Source organism: Canis aureus, chromosome X (assembly GCF_053574225.1).
Source record: "Canis aureus isolate CA01 chromosome X, VMU_Caureus_v.1.0, whole genome shotgun sequence".
NCBI lineage: Eukaryota > Metazoa > Chordata > Mammalia > Carnivora > Canidae > Canis > Canis aureus.
Window position 1 is genome coordinate 37005217 of NC_135649.1, and position 6446 is coordinate 37011662.

Genomic DNA, 6446 nt, shown 5'->3' on the forward strand with positions numbered 1-6446 from the left:
AAACAGATGAGGGAAAAGGGAAGAGGGAAAAGGGAAAAAAAGAGAGAGGAAAACAAGCCACAAGTGACTTTTTTTTTAAAAAAAGATTTTATTTATTTATTCATGAGAGACACAGGGAGAGAGAGGCAGAGATACAAGCAGAAGGAAAAGCAGGCTCTATGCAGGGAGCCTGATGCAGGACTCAATCCCGGTACTCTGGGATCACACCCTGAGCCGAAGGTAGATTCTCAACCGCTGAGCCACCCAGGCATCCCCACAAGTGACTCTTAATGATAGAGAGCAAAGTGAGGGTTGATAGAGGGGAAGTGGGTGGGTGATAGGCTGGATAGGTGATGGGCATTAAAGAGAGCACTGAGTGTTGTATGTAAGTGATGAATCACTGAATTCTACTCCAAAAACCAATATTGCACTGTATGTTCACTAACAAAATTTAAATTAAAAAAATATACACTAAGAATCAACTATAGAGAGATCAATGTAATTTGGTGGGATACAAGGACAAGAAAGAATAAAAAAAAAATCCTCACTGCTATTTTTCAAATTGGATGGGCAGCCGAGAGTATGATGTCAGCCAAGAAACAAATTGAGGAACTATAATAGTATCACCTAGCATTAAAATGCGATTAAAGTAGAAAATTGCTGCTGTTTTTTTATTGGTAAAAACTAGAATGGAAGACAAGCATGAGTGCATAACAGATAATGCTAAAAAGGATAAAGAAGAAAACCCACTATGAGCAAAATAGGGTAAATACTCATAAAATGGGGATTCAAAATCTGAATAACTGATATGCCTGATAAAAAGAAAAAAATAGAGCAACAACGACAAAATATTGACCAGTATAAAAGAAGAAAATCTTCCAGAAATGACAGAAGTCTTGAGTCTGTAAATCAAAAGGATTCGTTATTCCAAGAAAAGTTTATAATGATAAAACAACACAGAGGTATTCCTCATTATTTAACTTTGGAGATGGAGAAGGATTGTTACAGATACCCAGATATAAGAAGAAGACCACTATAGTATGGAGATATTTTTGGCTACAAGTCAAAGAATGAATGGTTTAAAGTGGCTTAAAATTTAGTGTTTCTATTTTTGTTCTGTTTTTGTTTTCCTGACACTAGAAGAAGTCCAAAAGAAGTTGTTCCCAAATTGGTACAGTGGCTAAGCAATGTCCACAAGGATCTAGGCTCTTTATAAGTTTCCACATCACCATCCTTAGCATGAAGACTTTTGTATTCAGCTGTTTCTCTCATGGTCAACATGACTATTATGCCATGTCTCAAGTCCTTACACAGCTATTAGCCAAAAATAGAAATAAAGGGTAGATATTTCTCCTCATTGTGTGTCTATCTATCTACTTATCCATCTATCACCAATCTATTTAGCTGTTTATTTGACTAGAGGTTTTATTTTAGCAGTACAAAGGATGGAGGTGCAATAATATTTGGAATTTTTCATTCATGTTTGTTTTATTTAATTTTAATGCTACATCCATGTGGTGTTGAGGTGAGAACAATACAGATTCTGTATCTGTGGCTCGAGGCAGATATCCCATAGTACAACTGAGCTTCAAGTTACACACACTGAACAAAAAAGGTTAAGGAAGTGAAGTGGGGGAAGGCACTGTGCCAGAGAAAGAGAAAAAAAAAAAAACAAAGAATTGAATATCCATGCAGACATTTCCATATCACCTTCAGTGCTAACCTCCCTTAGAGGAAGAGTAAAAAGGAGGCAAGAATAAGATTCATAACTGTTGACCTGTTACCAGCATCATGCTTTTCAGCAACATTTCAGAAGAATCTGAAGCACTTTTTAAAAAGATTTTATTTATTTATTCATGAGAGACACAGAGGGGGAGGTAGAGACATAGGCAGAGCGAAAAGCAGGCTCCCCAAGGGGAACCTGATGCAGGACTCGATCCCAGTACTCGGAGATCACAACCTGAGCTGAAGGTAGATGCTCAACACTGAGCCACCCAGGCGTCCCATCTGAAAGCACTTTTTACAACAAATTCATAACAACAAACTCCCAAACAACCTTAACCACCTCAAGCTAACACCCAATTAATTTTAAGCATTGACATAAAATTTGATTTAACTACTTAAAGAAAGGAAAAATGATACCACTTGTACCTCCATAGTGTGATTAACCTCTCTCTTAGATGCTTGCATTACCTAGGAGTTAAATGGCTTTTGAATTTAATTTCCATCCCTAATGGTGATCTTGCCCCATCTGGCAGAAGATAATACAGTAATGCTGAAAAAAGTTTCTGTGCAGTTCTGCGAGTGTCTCAAAGAGCCGAAAAACTGGAACCAGTAAAACCCACCGACGTGCATTCTTGCCTTTAAGAATTTTTGAAAAAATGTTTTTAAAAACCCAGCAGGGCAGAAACCTAAATTCTGAGATCAAATGTAAAAGTCAGATTTGGGGTTCCTCAGTGACAGTGGGAAATTTCCAAAGGCAACGGGGCAGTCGCAGGGAGGGGATGAGGAGGAGTAGGGAGGTCAGAGATGGTTTCTCTTGTTGGCATTTAGGTCTCATTGATTTTCATTTTCTGTATCCTGCAGAAATTCTTTATTCTGCTCTTTCCCATCACCCTGCATGTCTGAAATCCACAGTGTCAGATTATCACGTGACAACTGCATCATAAGTATAGAGTTCTAGAGTTTCCTTCACTTAACATATTCATTTCTGTAACTGCATCACCAAAAGCCACGTTGGCCAAACTGCAGGCATGGTCAGAGGAATTAAGAATTTCACAGTAGAATGCAGAAAAATTGAGAGCAAGACCTAAGTGAGTGAGATGTGGTGGCCCAAGTTTTACAGCTGCAATATCATTAGTGGCTTTAACGCAACTAGGTTGTTCTCCACAGCCTCCTTCCTATAGGGAATTCAGCCAGATGCCTGTAATAGTGCCCTTTCATTTTATTATAGAAAACCTTGGACTCTCCAGTGTTAGCCACTGGAACGAAGTGTTTGTCCAATGTTTCCAAACTGTCATAAAAGACCAACCCTAGCTCAATCTCAACCACTTGCCAATATTCCTGAATTATTTTCAGTTTGTCTACTCCTTCCTTGTTTTCTTCTACCTGTTCAATGCTACTGATTAGTCTCCAAGAGGATCTTCTAGCTAGCTCCAATCACATGTTTGTATGCAACAGATAGAAGGGTTCATTCTTTGAGTGTCATCTTAACATTTATCCCTGCTACTTTCTTTATTAATTTTACCATTTCGTCCTATCACAAAGATTGCTTGGCCAGCTTTACCTGGTACACCAGATCTTCATGAGCATCCATAGTGGTGGCAGCTCCAGTGGGGTCTATGTGACAGATGGAAACAGATAGCATCTCGACTCAGCCTCTCTCTCCACACCTCTGTCTCCATTTACTAGTGAGGAAGATCTTTTTTATTATTAGTATTATAAAGAGAGAGTGTGTATGCATGTGTGTGAGTAGCAGGGCGAGGGTGGGGGGGCAGATGGAAAGGGAGAGAATTCCTGACTCTGCACTGAGCTCAGAGCCCAATGTGGAGCTTGATTCCTTGACCCTGAAATCATGACCTGAAACGAAATCAAGAGTCTGACGCTCAACCAACTGAGCCACCCAGGTGCCCCAAGGAAAATCTTTCTTAGAACAATCTAGCTAAATATCCTTATATCTATTGAGTTAGAACAAGGCCATATTACCACTATCTTATAGCTATAAGGGAGGCTATGGAAGTGAGTACCTGACATTTTCATGCTCTGTTATTAACAATGGACTCTGATGACAAGTAAGAAGTAAAAGGGAATTGGCTAATACACAGGCAACTAAGTGTCTCCTATAGTCATCTACTAAGGGAAAAAATGATTAGGTTAGGCTATTCTTATATTTTCAACAATACCAGATGCCAAATATAAAAGTAATATCAGAAAATTTTATGAACTATATATTTATATATATATACATTTATATACATATACTTGTTTTTTTTAAAGATTTTATTTATTTATTCATGAGAGACACACAGAGAGAGGCAAGCAGAGATATAGGCAGATGGAGAAGCAGGCTCCATGCAGGGAGCCCGATGTGGGACTCGATCCCGGGACCGTGGGATCATGCCCTGAGCTGAAGGCAGATGCTCAACCGCTGAGCCACCCAGGCACCCCAGGTTCAGGATTTTTTAAATGCCAAAATCCTTAACTTGATGAATTTCTGGAATATTCTCTTTTATAAATAATTATTACAATATTGATCTATTAGATAATACTATATTAATACTAATTAATATAAACGTAATTGTTTATACGTGTTTACACATATGTGTACTTAAAAGTACACATATAATGTTTACATGATTTAATGAATTTTATACACAATGAACATACTTATAAAATCACCCAGATTAAGAAATACATTATTACCAGGACCCCAGAATCACCTCTTTTACCCACCTCCTCTCCAAATGTAACCATTATTTTGACATCCAACATCTCTTATTAATTTTGCCTGTTTTAAAATTGTATATAAATTGAAGAATACAGTATATACTCTGTTGTGTTTGGCTTCTACTCAGTCACTTTTGCACAAATTGAAGTTGAATTTAGTTCATGTTGAACTCTTTTCTGTATTGTAATAGTATTACTCAATAAAATCTATCCTTACCACTTTAGCTGGTATCTGACTTTATTGACCTTTGGCAGTGATTAAGAGCATGGGATGTTGCCAGATGACAGTGTTTCAAATCCCGGCAGAACCACTAGTTGTAGAACCTTGGTCAAGTCACAGACCTGCTCTATATCTCTGTTTCCTCATCTGAAAATAGGAATAATAATACTAGGTTTGTAGACAGGATTAGGTGAGCTAACACATGCAATTAACTTAGAACATGGCCTGGCACACAGTGAAGGCTACATAACAGTTTTACTAATTACTATCACTGTTCCTCAGCAACCTACTAGAAATTGGTGGCAAATTGACAAACAGGGAAATATCTGCATAAATATTTGCAGTATTTCTGTCAAAGAGTTTATATAAAAAGGGTCCTTTTAGGGATACCTGGGTTGTGCAGTAGGTTATACACCCTACTCTTGGTTTCAGCTCAGGTCATGATCTCAGGGTCGTGAGATCAAGCCTCATGTTGGGCTCAGTGCTCAGCACAGAGTCGGTTTGGGTTTTTCTCTCCCTCTCCCTCTGTCCCCCACCAAATAAATGAATAATTATTTTTAAAAATGAGTCCTTATAAATTAATAAGAAAAAGAATGAATGTTCTGATAGAAATGTTTGCAAAAAGCAGCATCAGACAATTCATAAACAAAAACAAAAATCTGTCAATAAATGTATGAAAAGCTCTTTGACCAAAGAAATGCAAACAGACAGACAAACAGAAAACCAACAATGAGATGTCATTTGCTTTTGTGAGCCTAACAAAAGTGAAAGAATTAAAGAGAAAATTGAAATATCCAGTATTGGTGAGCATGTAGGAAAATGAACACACATTCTTGGTATCTTCAAGTTCCAAATAGTAAAATATTCCAGAAAGTTATCTACCAATAAGTATAAAATTTTTATGGGGATCCCTGGTGGCGCAGCGGTTTGGCACCTGCCTTTGGCCCAGGGCGCGATCCTGGAGACCCGGGATCAAGTCCCACATCGGGCTCCCGGTGGATGGAGCCTGCTTCTCTCTCTACCTATGTCTCTGCCTCTCTCTCTCTCTCTCTCTCTCTCTCTCTGTGACTATCATAAATAAATAAAAATTAAAAAAAATAAATAGTAAGATAAAATTTTTATGTATGTATATATACTCCGGAAATTCCTGTATAGCAATATATCATCATTAAATCGTCATAAAAAAGAAAGACATGTATAAAAATAGTTGTCTTTGCCTTGCTTATAAATGCAAAAAAAATGAGAGTAAGGTAAATGCCCATCCATAGATATTTGGTTAATTGTCATGATTTTTCCACATAAGAGAATGTTAGGAAGCTATTTACAAATGATGCCACTTTTGTTTAGTGAATAAAATTGATTGACTAGAGAAAATGTCCACAACACAATGATGCATGAAAAAAAGCACATTGTGAAACAGCATGTAAAATGTGGTAGTTTTATCTTGTGAGGATTTCACTGATTTAAAAAAATCATGTTTTAGTTTTTCACATTATTTGAATTTTTCTAAGCATTTATTTTTGTAAACTAAAAAAAATTGATAACAAAATTGGCTTGGTCATAAGTAGTGGATGAAGAGTGAATACAGAACTTTTAGGACAAAACCAGTGAGATTAAAACAGTGCCAGTAAAAAGCCCACCTGCCCAGCATTATATAGCAGGAACACTGGCAAGGAATATCTTACTAGAGTTCAGTTAGAAATGTTCCTGTGGTGAGGCGCCTGGGTGTCTCAGTTGGTTAAGTACCTGACCCTTGATTTTGGTCATGGCTCAGGTCATGATCTGCAGAGAGTGAGATACA

At 37.5% G+C, this 6446-nt stretch overlaps 1 pseudogene; it reads right to left on the reverse strand.

Moving 5' to 3' along the window:
* Window positions 1–2535: 2535 nt before the first annotated feature.
* On the reverse strand, window positions 2536–3295 carry LOC144308669 (14-3-3 protein epsilon pseudogene; annotated as a pseudogene).
* Window positions 3296–6446: the final 3151 nt, after the last annotated feature.